This window comes from Hetaerina americana, unplaced genomic scaffold (genome assembly GCF_022747635.1).
Source record: "Hetaerina americana unplaced genomic scaffold, ioHetAmer1.1.p SCAF_5, whole genome shotgun sequence".
Taxonomy (NCBI): Eukaryota; Metazoa; Arthropoda; class Insecta; order Odonata; family Calopterygidae; genus Hetaerina; species Hetaerina americana.
In genome coordinates, this window is record NW_027287095.1 from 24486899 (window position 1) to 24503695 (window position 16797).

Genomic DNA, 16797 nt, shown 5'->3' on the forward strand with positions numbered 1-16797 from the left:
TGTTCTCTCCAACGTGGAGGACACTTCGATTGATTATGAGTGAAGTAATAGTCCCTTCCGTGTATTAGATGCATATTAATCTCTTCATGATTAAGGACCAGCCCTGAGCTTATCTGCTTCCCACATCTTTCGAAGCAATCTCCTGGTGTCCATTATTTCACTTCCCGACGGGCGAACCGCCGCCTAATCCACTACCTTTCTTACCGCACTCCCCTCCCCGGTATGTCGCCCGTATTTGCATATCGCGCCATATATCCCTGATCCAATCCATCTCTCTCTCTCTCTCTCTCTCTCGCAAGTTCCTGCAACACCTCCGATACACGTCATTCTCCCCGATCCGGTGCCCACCCCTCTGCCTTCCGTCCCACTCCTCCCTCCCCCACCCCTAATTCCCCCAAAATTACACCCCACTCCGTATTCCCCGGTTCAACCCGCCGTCGCCCTTCTCCCACCCAGCCCCGCCCCCCACCTCCCACTTTGCCAGCCCACCCCGGGGGCAATCGAACGCGTGATATCCCAGGTAGCCCCCCATCAGTCCGAAAACCTTCCTTCCCTCTCTCCCTCATCTGCATATGGCCTCACGTCTAACCTCTCCATCCACGCTCGTAGGTTGACGCATCCCCTCACATAGGGACCCCCACACCTCAGGCATTCCCCCTCGCTCCTGTTAATTTCTTCTTCCGCTCACCTTCCCGCCCTCCTCCCAAGAGTACGGCTTAGCTTTAACTTTCTCCGCATCTCTCGCTCTCTCTCCCACTCCTTCGGACTCGATGTTCCCTCCTCTGATCGGTATGTGCCCCTCTACGAACACTGGCTTTCCCCCAAATAGAGGGAGGGGCAGTGAGGTCGGTACGTGATTTTTTTTCCTCTCACTCCATCGGCGGGCAGGTGATGGGGTAGCCGAAGATTCGTTTCCGAAGGTCTCGCTCGCCCTATGGATAAATTGGCTATTAGTTCGGAGGTTTAAAAAAAATGAATTTTTTTACACCACCTTTTCCCCCTTCCCGTCCGCAGCCTTCGACTGTAATCCTTTATACCCCGAGCAGTCTGTTTTTTTCGGGGGTTGGCCTCTCCGCGGATGTCGTGACATAATTGATACACGCGGTGTTGGCCGAGCTCTATCCGGAACTTGGGGCACGCTCTCCCGCCAGATGGCGGCGGCCTCATCACGGAAGATTAGTGTGGATTCGATTGTGTTAAGGGGAGCTTTGTTGTTTATTTTTTTACACCTCCATCTCATTCGCTCGCCTTGCTTGACTACCACGCACGTGAAAGTGCATGCACGCACACACGGTGGCGTCAATACCTTAATGAATCCGAGTCGGAGCGAGGAGAATGAAGCGGGGAAAAGGTCCGCCGCGGAGTTGGCAGCCTGATATTTTAAATTGCAAAAGGGTTTTTTTTGCCGTCTCTTTGGAAATCATTTTCGGACTAAATGACCGTGCAATTATTGTCGGGGTGATCTATCTCCCCTTCGGCGGCGTCCTCTTCCTCCCCCCCGACCCCTCCCCGCGATGAAACTGCGCATTACGCCCGCAACTTCCAAGGGATTGGTTTTGAAGTGTTCGGAACGGTTGAAATTGAGCCTGTTGTTGAAACGAAACATTTATAATGCTGCACTATATCTTAAAAAAAACTTTTAATTTTTACTCTGACACTTAATGTTTGCAAAAATTTCAGGAACGCAAAACATTATGGCACCCCGGAAATTACGTCTCCGGTCAAAACAACCGAAACTAGCATCAAAAATTGAATTATTTATAAAGATGATGGATTGTATATATTCCTAATAACGCCATGAGAATTGTTCTTAGCAAGGGTAGCTTTAGTTAGCCGATCCCTGATAGAATGTTGACCTTCCTATTCGTTTATCATGTTCACCTTTGTTTTCCTAAGAATGATGAAAAATATTAGCCCGGTAATTTTTATCATATTTTTTAACTTTTGCTACACATTCTTGTATTTGCAAATAATAACAAAGTCGCTAGAAGGTTAACAGTAAAGAAGGCTTTCTGAACTCATAAGGTGATTTATCGCCACATCTATTTAGGTTCATCCTCGTTTAAATGGTTGCTCACTGTAGATTTGTTACTGAATCCGGTGAAATGTAGTGACGATCATCGAGCCTCTTTTGGTGTCCATTGAAAATAAGCTTAACCAAACATAATATTTATTAACTAACTTGAATGTTAAAATGCCTATATTATTTCCGATTGCATTTTCCATTGTCAAATGATGTTATCATATCACCCTTTATGCGTAACATTGATTTATTCAAGAAGCTTTCTTTTATTATTTTATATTTATTCTCTTAAAGGGGCCATGGTTAGTATAAATTCTCAGGTGGTTTCCAAAGAATAGTGTTTCAAGGAGAGTTTGAATGAAGACTTTTTTTCCACATTACCGCAAGGTCAAGTTTAAAATTCCCTTTTGCATCAGTAGAATTGATTCAGGAACTCATTCCGCTGGTTAATCGTAATTCAATTTTGTGTTAAATAAATTACATAACGCACTGCTGAAAACTTGCGATCAATTCTTTCGAAGAAAATATCACCGAAGCGTGAACTTTAACGACACTATTTTCTTCACATGTCTACTTGATTTATACAATAAAATTTGTGAAATATTACCTTTTTTATCGTATATTTTTAAAAACTATTTGAAAACGACATATTGCAGCAAATTTAACAGCATAACTTTTTAACTTAACTGCAGCTTCACTTAGAGTTTATTATTATTAGGAGTTTTCCGGAGCAAATTCTTCTTACTTCCATTCATCAATCTCATTCATGCCAATCATCCTTCAAATAATGATAAAAGCATGTGATATTACTTACCAATCTATTAAAATCAGTAAAAGTATCCATTGGTGATCGACCTATTCATCAGTCACTTCTAGTTCTTTCAATTTTTTGGGACGCTCATATATTAAAAATCCTCTTTTGCATTTGGCATTTTTCGCAAACTTTTTTTCCAAACCCATTCACAATTACCAGTATTAGCATGCCTGCATGTATATCCTTATAAACCTACTTCATGAATTGAATCTAGATGATGAGATAATTAGGAATGATTGAATATAATAATTTGGGCTGGATTTGCATCAAGTGTTGGCACAATGGTTGATAAAACAGCGAGCATGGGATGACACCCAAAGGCGATAATTTGACAAAATCTTCAATTGAGTTTTCGTAGCCGTTGCTAGGATTTCAAATTAAATCCCCCATCACGGGATTGCATGAATGTTTCATGGATATAAATATTGAAATCCCATCTAACCCCTCCCATTTCTGAAAGAATCACCTGGTTGATCACTCACCCGGAGGCCGGCAAGATAAACGTTACTACTCTCGCACTACACTCGGCTCGAATTACGGACCCGAGTGAATAGGATTGGGGAAGGCGGGAGGAGGTTAGGGCGGGTCCTCGCATTTGCGCTTTCTGCATTCACGCTTCCATGCAGATTTCCGAGGGATCCCCGCCGACTCACGCGCTGTCCCGCCCCGGTTCGAACCGCGGCCAGGTGGAAACGCCGCGCGGGGACTTGGCGTTCGCCGAAAAAGGCCGCAAAGGTTGCTGAGGCATAAAGGTGGTGGAGGAGGAGAGAAGAGACAATTCCATGCAAATAAGTCACACTCGTACCCCGTCGCCGACCATGCCACCCGTTTTCTTTCAAGTGTCGAACGGATGGAGGAATTCGGGGCTGATTGGGGGACGCCTTCCGATACTCGACCCCCGCGTGCCTCCACCTCCGAATGGAACCAACTCAGGGGCGTGGAGTATGGCCGCGGGCTCCTTCTTTTCGGGGGAAAGGGGAAGCGAGTACGGCGCGAAACCTTCCGAACCGTGAAGACTAATTGCATTGTCCTCATCCTCCGCAGCACAAGCGAACGCACGTTTTTGAACGGGCGGAGCACTCGAGGCGAGGATTTTGGGCTGGATGCTCTCCCACGCCGGTTTCCTTTACGGATCCGGCAAACATGATCGAGTTCTCAAAGTGCCTGCGAGTGTGAATATTTATTTCCGATGAGGTATCCGTATCAATAGTTTTATAATTTACACCTTATTATGCAATGCCTACCCTGTGATGCTCGTATAAAATCTTCAGAAAAGCACACCGAGCCTCTTGGAACCAATGATGGTATCCAGATGGAATGAAAACTGCTAAGAGTGTTTATTATGTAAAAGCATACTGCACCGTTATGCAAAAGCGTCTGACTCACGCTGGTAGGCAATTGCCTTTAGTATATTATACCGACTGATATAATCCGAAATGTATGCTAACCAGCAAAACGTTTCAAATCTGGTTGCTGTATTATTGTATGTTGTATTAGCTTATTACTTGGGAGTAAGAAAACTTTTTATTGAGCGATTGCAGTATTCAACAAGTGAGGGGTAAAATAACGTACTACATTCATGAAAATCACCTGAAATATAAAAAACATGACTACTAGCCCGAAGCATATTCGATTTAAAAGTGATTGAGAGAGAAAACTTGCCCCAAGCGAGATAACGGAATTTTGTCTTTATTTAGGAGAAAATATCTATACTGCTAATAAAATGGGTTACGCAGGCAAAAACACCATGGAAAAATTAATTGGAATGCACATTTCTAAATTTATTTATAGTTCTACGTGTGATAAATTTTATTACATATTTCAGTGTGAATTCTCATTTATTTTATTTAAAAAATTGTCAAGGAAGTTGAAGGTAAGAAAATATGGCTATGGTTTCACTGGACGGATGGACAATCGGGTTTTGATTAATGTAGAAGCATCAACATCTTTGTTAATCACTCCTCATGTATACTTGTCGCTGCTGACAATCTGCTCTCTTCTCTAATGGTCCCTATGCTCCTCCGCAGCTTTTTGCGTTGTTATTTTTTCTCTTAAAAATTGACGCAAGGTAAGTGAGACCTAAATACTGTAGGAGTTCGTCAAACGTAGAGCGGATACAGAGAAAGGGTGGATACGGTGAAGTTGAAGCGAAGGGAGCGGGAAGGTACCGCTGAGCACTACAGTTCGGCTTGGTTTTTATTACGCGCCAAGCCGTTGACGGAGAAAGGTTGCGCCTAACGACGAGATAGGAAGGCTCGGGAAAGGGGGAAGGGGAGCATCATTTAGTTATTCAAGCTCTGATGCATATTTTTTTTACGCGGCCATACCCTGGCTGGAGAGAGACCCCACCCGCGAGAGGTCTCCACCTCCCGTCTCGCTACCCCACTCACAGGATATCCGATGAGGCGAGGAACAATCCAGCCCTCGTCCCGGCTTCAATCCATCCCTCTTCCCCATCCTCGCGTAGCCCCCTCCCTGAATATCGCGCGAGGAATCGAAGGAGGCCAAGGAAAATCCGTGAGCGGATAACCGAGTGTGGAAGAGTAAGGGCCCGTAGATTTTGGGGGACGTGGTGGGAGGGGGAGGGGTTAGAGGTTGGTTCGGGGCGAAGGGATCCCGTAGGCAAATCAGAGTGCTTTCGCCCGCGACTCGTTTGGCGGTCGGGAGGAGGGTAGAGATTGGGGTTAAAGGCAATCTGCATACAGTCGGCGCTATCGGAGAGTAGGGTGGGTAGGTTGAGGATCTGAGAGAGGATGGCGGGGAAGTCGGATTGGAGTTGGGATGGGTCGGAGAAGGGGTGCAATATGCAGATCTGCATCACTCCCCCTGAGGAGCGGACCGATTTCGGTGCCTGCATTTCGTTTTTCCGTTCCAGTGGGCGGGCGTCCTCTCTCTCTCTGTAGAGCGTCACGAGGGTGGAAGTCCGGGGATTTATGTGGTGCGATGAGGGAGATGGATGAAAAGGGGTGGGAGGTGTGTATGTATACTTTTTTTGGGGGAGGTGGGTCGGAGAGGAAGGAGATTGCGGTGTTGACTGCAAGAGCAATGTGTGACCTCTTTTGCATGCTGGGAAGAGAACGATCGTGGGAGAGAGAGAGGGGGGATATGGGGTTTTTCTGGATCTCGGCCATCTGTTTGGGCTACGGTTTCCCTCCACTCTCTTTCGATATCTCAATCGTAATCGAGGATCGAGGACGGTTGCAGCGCTCATTTCCATGCTCATTTCGCTAGTTCTCTCTTCCCGCGTGAATTCATTGCCGAGAGGAGTGAAAAACGTTCCCCATGCCGCGAAAACCAACGGACGAGCAGATTTGCTTCTTCCAAAGGAACACTCAATTTTGGGATTCGCTAAGATTGAACGTGAGCAAATGCAATTATTAATCATGATTTCTCCATTCTCGATTACATTGTTTTCACGAAAATAAGTTTACCATATTTTGATTTTACGTATTGGTATGAGTTTACTTCAGTGAACTAATTATCCTGGGTGCGTGAAATATAAATCACAATCCTTTTCGCCCGCAATTTGTGGCAATAGAAGCTTTCACAATCATTCCACTTGATGTACAAACATTTTTTGACAGTTTTAATATAGCTTACCCTGCAGCATGCGAATTCCTCTACACCAACCAGCAAACTAATCTACGCGAATGTATCTTTTTGATGCAAAATGTTGGTTGTAAAATTAATCGCAATCACTGTAATACTGTTAATGTCACCGCTCAATGATTTCCCGAATTCCGGGTGATGGCGAGTCTCAAGATGATAAATTCTTTTGGCAGTTATACTATATTCTTGTGGGTCCAGACTACATGGAGCATGAAGGCAGTAGTGCATCGATCCGAATTCCCCGCAAACGAAAGCTGCTATGAAATTCTTTTTCAGTTCAACTTTGATGAAAAACTCGCATTTTTAGAAGTCCGTCGCTTCCTAAGCAAACAAGCAACGGCCTCAAACCCTTTTCGGCGGAAATGCTTCAATTTTGAAAATTGGCTCCAGCCCGGATAGCACCATTTCCATTCCTTTTTCTAAATGGGTATGTTTTCCATCCTATTATTTATATGGCGAGGCTTAACTTGGTACGTGATTTAAGGGAGTAATACTTCTACCCCGTAAATACCAAGAACATTAATTTAAAAACGCCTTGTTAACTGTATAATTTTCCATGTGACCACCTATATGATTTTTCTTCTTTTCTCTGTTACACTTCTTGTATTACAAGGAAAAAAACTCAAATACAAATTGTGTGAATTGGAATAAACTTTCCAATTCACTTTATTTTTAATTAATTCAATGATGCGCGATCTCCATAGAATAGATTATTAAGAAAATATATTTTTCATATTAGGTAGATTTTAATTAACTTTACATATTTCGATGATCTAGTTATTGTTTCACCATGAAAACAGTTCAATAGTAGCCGTCAAGGGCATCATCATTTTATTAACTGAATTGGATGACTAGGCATCCAGTTTGACCGGTAAGCAGGTGATGGGGGTAGTTGTGAAACTGAAATAATAACTTTTCTGTTTTTGTATTATCATGCTTAAAATTATTTAAATCAAACCACTTGAGTTTTATTCGACAAAATGTTTTGGATGAATATAAAGTGAGTAAGGGATTTTGAAAACCTAATTGGTATTTGCTTGCAAACAACTTCCAAGTCGAAGATCGGTTTGGGTTTAGAAATAACAAATGGAAACCATTGCATCGATGGGAACATTATTAAAAGGGAATTTCAAATACAACCAGGGTGTCTTTGTAGTGCTCCTTAGACTTTCAAAGGGCGTCCCAGTGAGTAAAGAGGGCACAGTTAATGGGAATATTGTATAATACAAGAGGAACTGGAAGCATAGGTTTCTTATTCAAAACTGAAATGCGAATCAGACATTACACGTGAGGCTAGATTATGAAGAATTGTCAAGTATGACATGGAAAGGGCTTGAGATGGCAGTAAAAGTAGGCGGTGGGATGTAATGCGAGAGACATGGAATGAGAATTAACTACCAGGAGACAAAAGAAACGAAATTCTGGATTAGCAGGAAATCTAACAAACACAATAAAGTAAAAGAGAATAAACTAAAGCAGGTCGGGAAGTTTATGCATGTGAGCATATTACAGTGCACAATAGGCGTAGAAATGACAACATTGGAAGGATATTGCAGTAGCGAGATAATCATCGGCAAGAGTAATTTTTGAATTACACTTACGCTACGTAAAGACGCGAAATAAAGGTTAGTAAATGCTTTAAAATGAAACGTAGCTATTCATGGACCTGAACCTCTGCGAGGCAAACAGATTGGAGTCTTTGGAGATGTTGGTGTGGAAAAGAAGGAAGAAAATAAGTTAAACAGAGCAGAAACAATCGCTAAAGTTTTTAACATGGCAGGCGAAGGGAGGTAATTGCTAGGAGAAATCCGAAAAAGATAGAAAAAGTGAGCTGGAGGAAATATTGAAAAATAGTGGATTTTAAGCCCGGGAGCGAAGAAAGAATATTAGGTGAGCGAAGCAGAGGGGAAATGAATAGGTTTTTCGGGCATTCGTTGTTTAGAAGGCAAAGTTACCAGGAAATTAAGAAAATAATAATTCAGGATAGGGGACAGCGCAAACACACCTACATTAGATAGAATACCTTAAATAATTAGGTATATGAACGGATACATAAATCTAAGTCATTTTTACCTTAACTTTAGAAAATAATGTGGAAATATGCGAACCGAGAGAACCAAAACAATTATATTAATATTCGTAGGTTAATAATTAAAAAGATATTTTTAACTGGAGTTTCATTATGACTGGGCATTAATTCCCATAGCTTATGCTAAAGGAATATATTTTTGTTGAACTACAGTGAATAAAGATATTTTAACAATAAAACTAAATTACGAAAAACATAAACATTTTTATGTTTTATTTTCAGTAACTTCTTCAACATAATTACTTTACTTCACCATAAATTGCTCATTATATTGTACGTTACTCTTTACCAAAGTATAAATTAGAGTTATTACAACGGACGTTTTTACAGTGGGTGGATATTGAGATATCATTGCGGAATCATTCACACATGTGCATATAAATACGTATTCTTAAAGTATTTGGTGCATTTATTCTCTGCCACCTCACCTTCTGTGCAACACATCCTACCGCTTCTTATTGTTCACTCTTGCTAAAGTTCTCTAAGCTACGATCAGTCGAAAAAAATACTCCAACGAAAGACTAAATTTGATGGAAATTTATATCAAAACCACCGCAACTCAATGTTCGATTCGCTAGAAGCCCCCACGTGCGCTCAAAATCTGATCGCCGCTCTCCGCTCACCCGGACGTGCGGCTGACCGGCCATTACGCCTCGGACACAATCCGCAAACTTGTACTAGAAAACCCTTTCAGAAATTATTACCCCGGCGTCACCCCGAAACACTAACACATGTGCTGAACATATTGGAGTTTTGAGACGCCAACCGATTCCCCGGGCAGTCCTTATTCGTGTTTTGAGTTTGTTGTTGGGCCACAAAAGGGCCGTGAAGGAAGCTGGTCCCGACAAAGAGAGGACCGAAAGAGAAAGAGAGAAAGAAAGTATTGAAGGAAGGAAGGGATGGCAGATGGATATGGGGAAGTGAGATGCGGGGAGTCTCGGTGGAGTGATGGGTGAAGGAACGGAGGAGGGGGCGGGGTGGATGGCTGCGTGCAGTAGTCGTGGATGAGGGGAGGGCTATTGCGAGGGGAGTCCGACGGCGTGGAGGGTGCCGGAGGAGTGTGAGGAATGACGTGGTGAAGAAGAGGGAGGGGCGGCGAGGGGTGGTGTGCTACAGTGTCAGGAGAGGCAGGGGAGACGACGTGGGCTATAGGAGGAGAACACGGGAGGAACGGGGGTAAAAAAGCGACGGCCATCTAAGGCGGGAGGGGCCGGAGAAGGGTGGGGGTTCGGCGGGAGAGCAGTCGGAAGGAGGACGGTGAGGCTGGGACGAGCTAAGTTTAAAAAAGGAGAAGACATTGGGGTGGAATGGGGGGGAGGGGATATCGGATGAGAGGCAGGGGGGTGGGGAAGTCGGTAGAGGAATTGGATGGGTACTTTCCTCTCGCCCCCGTTGCCTCACCCCCCTCCCTCCTCAATCCTGCCACCACACTCACCTCCTCCTCCTCTGCCCTTCTTCTCCCGGGATGCAAATGCGACGTTGGTGTGGGAAGGTATCCAATGCGACTCACAAGAGATCACTATCGACAATAGGGTTCGAGGGAGGTGGCGCGGGGGTTGGGGTGGTGTTAGAGGGAGAGGATCAGGGAGGGAGGGTGGGACGGGTGTTGGGCGTTGGTCTACTCAGCCGGCGCGCTCGAAGGGAAGTCCCTTCTCTCATTCCTTCCTCTCTTTTTTTTTAATACCAGTGAGGGCGGGTTAGGTGAGAAATTGGGAGGGTGGATTTCCCTCCAAAGTGATCCGTGGTTCACCGAAATGATTTCACGTCTTAAGCGCAACGCCCGATTGCCTCGCTCGCATCTACCGTCCGCATCTGAAGTGGAGGTGGCGGGTTCTCACAAGGATTGCATCGTTATTCATTTCATTCAAGTAATTTACATACACAAGCGAGGCGTTCCGAGCAACGGGGGGGGGGAAGGGCGCGCACGTCTTCTCCTCCGTGGACGAAAGTCAACCTTCTTTTCACTTCCGGCTCACCCCCAAAATGGCACTCGGCGAAAATTTGAATTTTGGGGCATTAGCAGAAAAATTGCATCCTCGTCCGCATGCAGGTCACTTCTCCTAATATCGAATCGCTATTTCGTTGGCACGAATTGCTACGTTGAAGGCCGAGAGACTATTTTCATCCTTGACCTATAGCAAGAACGGAAGGACAAGAGCCCTATCGTCGGCATCTGCATGTCACATCGAAACAACATTTTTCATTATACTTTATTTCCTATCCGAGTTACCCCTGAACTTGGGCTCTTAAATATACAAACGATGACGCTTTTAACCCTAGATATATTGTAAGTATAGGTTATTAACTTTTATATTTATGTTGTGTGCTCAAGGGCACAACCATTATTAATCTTATGTAATCAATTACGAGTTTTCACTACAGATATCTTAGCCCTTCGATTCCTTATTTCTTTTTTTGTCAGTAGGGTTCAAATGCTCAAGGCTTATCATTGTCTGCCTTTTAACAGTAGATCCAATTTGCCAATTAGTTCGTATTTAAAAATATTTTTGAAGAATCACAAACAATGATAAGTTTAGATGCATTTTTAAAATCGTCCATTTACTCACTTGATTCGCACTGTCAATGAAAAAATATTTTGTCTTATTCAGGAATACTCTGTCATCAAAAAAATATAAAGGAGGCCTTTCAACTGTCGCTGAGCAATGCAAATATTTTGCTTCTCTTACGTTCACAAACTTTATCCACATAATTTTATTTCCGTGACCACGCGACAATAAACTGTTAGTCAAAATAAAGGTCATGAAGAGCTATTTTTTACGTCCGTAGCCGTATCATCTGTAGTTATAAAAGAGAGCGTATTTCTTTGAGAGTGACTGAGCAAAGCCTGTGTCCGTTTCTTTCTTCAACCGGCAGTTACTCTGTCGTTAGTCCCAATCATTCTTTCCATTACGTCCTAAACATACACATATTTGTCGTAATTGGATAGTAAGCTGATTAAGATTTTTTTCCCTCAGAAGAAACAAGTTTTATTTTCAGCCCTATTGTTATTTGAATTCAAGGAGTAATTTATACGATAAAAAAGAGCTGTGGGTATCTCGGGTATTCATTTAGGATCCTTGGTCGAGTAATGCACAACGGGAAGTTAAAGACGTTAGAAAAAACTTCATCAGGGACCGTCGTCCCACGCGAATGATACGGGCATCCCGTAAGTCATTCTTCCTTCATCAAGTCCAAATCAAAGTGTAATCTGTAATAATTAAACTACACCGAAAATTACACGCAGGCGTGATGCAACGAAAGTTAAAGAATCCCTGCTCCGTCGCCTACCGATCACATCCAAAGTTCCAATTCGAATTATACGAGTATTCATCAGCCCTTGCCCTAAAAATTTCCGTTCGAACTCCAGCGCGTATCTATTTTTTTATGCATCTGCACAATCAACGCCCGTCCCCTTCCCTCCTTCCTTCCCACTCTCAGCTTCCCCTTCTCCCCATCGCCTCCTCTTAACCCTTTCCGTCCTTCCCATGCATCGAATCATCTGCATGACAATCAAGTTAAACGAGGGGGTGTTCTCAATGGCTGGATGGTGCACCGCCCCTATTCACGTATATTGCACCATTTTTTTAAACCACCTTCTCATTATTATTTAAATTTTTCGCCCCTGCTCTCGTTTTCTTTTTTTTGGCCGTGAGGGTATTCTATTAGACTTCGGTCGGTCCCATTGCGCTACGTCGCCCGAGTGAGGATCGGATTTCAAATGTCTCTTCCCAGGACAATAGGGAAAGGGCAGGCGCTCCGGTGGAGGGCTTTTACTTCAACCGAAATTATTCAAATTGGTCCGATTCAATCAATAAATACATGTTGAAAAAAGTGTATTAAATATATGGCGATTTTCGTCAATTACTATGTTTTTTCTGTAATTTCACGTTCATATATGATTTTATTCCCGTTGAATCGGTTGGCTAATCAAGTTCAAAGAAATAGGTTTCTACTCTGTTGTATTTCTTTCAGGTTGATTATAATGTCAATTACGGTTTTGACGACTTAGTAATGGCTAATACCGTATGCACAGAGGTTTTTCAGTCAAAAATCTATAATGAATAGGATAATATTTTCAATTCGATATACTTTATACGTAGAATCTCCCAACGAATATTTCATAACAAAGTTTTTCAGTGATCCGATTGGCACGTTAATGTCTCCCACTGAATCGTATCGTATGATTTCCACATTAAAATAATTATAATTTGATCTCTTCAATATCTTTACTGCTCCAGAGGGGTTTCTACGTTCGTAGATGTCAACGATTGAACTTACAAATTATAGTTGATTTTATTACTACCATCAAACATATCTTTTGAAACAAACGATTCTCTTTAATATTGGTATCAAATTTAAATTAACACTTTGTTGGTGTTTCCTGATGTGTCACCCCGCAAGTGGGGAGCACGTCTGTCTTCATCAGGGAATAAATATCCCACCCTTATTATTGATAATACCAGTTGCTTTGTAATAGCTTTCTGAGTATTTTCTCACCATCGTTAAGTCATATCTCGCAGATTTATCCTCCAGGCACGCATCTCGCACTCATTCCCCTCTCACACTGTCGCCACAGTGCCGATGGGCGCCCATGAACCCACGTGATGCAAGCCCATGTTCTCGCTGCAATGGTTAGCTTATTTTAACTAACTCGTCATATTCATAATCATTCACTTCCTAAAATTTTCATTCGACTCCTAGGGTGCGTGGTATATCATGGCTGCAAAAAGAAGCATGGCATAGGTTTAGTGTTCTTGTTGTAATAATGCAGCAGTCGCACTGCCATCGAATAATTCTGATAGAGCCTTTCAAGGAAATCATGAACGCAAACGCCCGCGCACACAACACACGTGCGCGTAAAGTGACCAATAAGTTCTCAGGTAACGGCAATAATAACAATAAACTCTGGGAATCGTTGGAATTAATATAACGGCCTTGGGATTGAATGATGGCGCCCATAGTGGGATAAAAAGAGGAAGACTTCCATTTCTTTTAGAATTCGAATCTAATGCGTTTGGGCGAATGGAGAGCGAAATAGAAAAAAAAAGCGGACTGGGAGGTGGCGTCCTCCGGCGGAGAGGTCACGAACCACTCTTGAAAAAAAGGGAATTCCTTGGAATCGTGCGAGAGACAGATGGCCTTACCCTCCCCTCCTCTCCCACTGCCCCTCCCGTCCCATCCCCCACCCCTCTTCCTCTTCATCCTAACGCCCTCTCCCTCCCAACCACTCTCCACCACCCCACTTCCACCCGGCAACTCCCGTTTTCAATCTCTTTCCTTTTAATGACGTCATCGCATCTTCCACGCAGTCGGATAGGATAACACCCAAAACATATGCAGTTGATATTTAAAATAATAACTCTTTGGACTGTCTTAAAAATTTTTCGGCACATTATTCATTGGTCCAGCCAGTTTATTCAGTGCAGGCAATGATATAACTTTGAACCGATGCTCAGAACTTTTTGCCTTAGTAAAAGGTTATTTAAAGGAACGTCCAAGGCACAATGTTTCATGTGTTGTCCTGATAACCTATTAAGAGCTATGTGTACTTACAGATAAATTTAAGCTAAACTATGTGTAGTTGGTGCAAATAATTGTTAGATCAACGTCTATCCCTCGCATTATGGATTAACATTTTCTGCTTTTAAGTGCCTTTAATGGTTGCTAAAGTACATCTTAATGGTAAGTTAAATGTAATTTAAACGTTGTTAAACTGATGAAAACTCAGGATGATTCTGAGATGCAATGATTTCGAATTTAATGAGTGAATATCATTTTAACCAATTCTTATCTCTATCGAATAAGTGGGGGTCTAATATAATTACAAAATTCCTTTGAATTTTGGAATCCACCTGGAAGGAAATCGAATGCATGTGTCTAAACTGCATGTCTCGCACGCAACTGTCAGCTGATGTTGCAAGATCTTTTTTCCATTGAATCATAGATTTCATTAAATTTTATATGAGGAGTCCTTTTTCAATTTCAAAAATATTTAAGATATCATGCCCACCAATGGCTAGCTTATTGCTGAATGGGGAAGTTTTTCAATAAAAGTATTATTTTTATTATAATCAGAGGTGACAAATTATTCATCAATGACTCAACAGAAAAGATTAAATTTGAAGCATTTTTCGTAATCGTATCGGGTCTTTTTCCTTTGGTGCAAATTCTTAAAATAATTACTCGGTAGTCAAAATTACATTTTTTGTTATTTGGATGGAAAAGAAGGCAGCTCTTCAATAATATATATTTTAGTCCATATTTTATAAAGCTGGAAGAAAAATAATTTAAATCGGAAAACTGTGATCACTATGAACATGCATGAAGTAATTTCAGTAAATCATGCAATGGTATAATAATGAAGTGGTATTTCAGTAAATAATGTAATATCCATATATAGTAGATGCGCAGCAAAAGGATCTTCAGTCATAGCCATTGCAGCACCGTCTGCCTCCAATTATCGTGCTCATTTTTTAGGTGAAATCATTTTGTTCCTTTATTGGCTCACTGCTTCATGCTTTTTTTTGGATGCGGATGTTCTGAATTTCCCAATTACAGTAATTTAGCGTATAACATGGAAATGATTAGGTGCTTCCGGCATGCAACGGTATCGAGTTTATTCTAGGAGGATTCGAAAATTCCAAGCATTGAAAATACTTAAACTGTGCCATCAAGGTCTACAAACATCCCGTTTTGCACGTTTTAAGACAAAATATTCTTTTTTTGGGTCTCAGGAATTTCGGAGTCATTCCTGAATAAACTCCCTGAAGTCACTTTATCGTAGAGCCGATTCGTCTCGTTAAAAATATGATGTTGATATTTTTAAGTTACCATGTTGCACTTGGGCAAAAAATTTCAATCAATTTAAAAATATTTTTGCTCTCTTAGGAAATAAAATAGCTTTTTATTTTTTTTCGCTTACCATTTTGGGATAATCAAGCTCAAAAAATAATCCCAATTTTTATTTAATTCAGGAAAATTGCTCCTTTTATTTGATTTCCGCAGACTTCTGATGTTCCTTGCCCTGAGAGTATCTCCCAGAGCGTTAATTCGTATAAATTCTCTGTAGTGAGGCTGAAAAGTCATAAAAAAGGATTATTTTCACTTTTGATCTTTATACTGAAAATACAAATCAGAGCAGGTTTACCGAAGGGCGTGGGTTGTTAGTTGAACGTACGGTTACTGACCGGAAGAACTATGGATTTGAACTCGGGCACCTCCTCTGGACAGCCCCGACTAAATCAATGCCGTTTGATTTTCTGAGAACACCACAGGTGGCAGAGAGAATCCATCCCATGAATGTGATTTTCACGCATCGTGGGGCGTATTAATAAGTTTGCTTTCCTCTCACGCATAAAAATACCTTCGCGTTGAAGATTGTGGTAGCTGGTCGGTTCCTTCCATAAAGGAAAAATAATTTCCTTTCATAAGGAGACAATCTCATAGTCCAATCAATTTTTTTCAAAATTTTAATCTCCTTTTTGGGGTCATAGAGGGAATATAACACACCTCCACGAATTTCGCCACTCCTATTGGTTTTTATCACGTCAAGTGTAAAAGTACGGTATTCTATATTTTTTCTGCAAGCACTAATATTTAACATTTTATCCGTCTTTCGATCTAGAGTAACTTCTTAAGAATTTATGATAAAAATTCCCTGGAGATATGGTGCATAAATTCCAACATTTATTATATCTGTGCGTAAAGAACTAAGACCAGTATCTCACAAAGAACAGGCACTGGGCGTAATGTAGAAGTTAAAATCATTCCTTTTAGGAGTACTTTTTTTGGAATACTCTTTCAATTAATCCTCCAAACCACACGCGAAACTCCACATGTTTTTATCCCAGTCTCAATCAGACGAATTTTTCGTCGCTACGGTTTCCCTCCATGGGCTACACAGAGGTACTAAATGTTCTCAAGTCACCAACATTCGCCGGATTCCTGAAACGTAAGCGCATAAAATAATGAATTAAAGCCATGATAATCACCTTCCTCTGGAGAGTAATTCACGTATTCCTTACCACCCTTCCCTTCGAAACGGTCCCCGCCCGGTTCCGGTTTACTTGTTTCCGTGCAGCACCTCAAATTCAAATGCCATGATAGGATCATTTTCAAGCCTTTCCATAGCGAACGAAAACTTTTTATCCAAGATCTCCATTTCGATTCCTTTTTACTTAACAACCTTACATTTCTCTCTTGGATATATCTCCGAATCTTTCGCGCTTATATTGGAATGTGGAGCACTTTTAAAAATTCTCG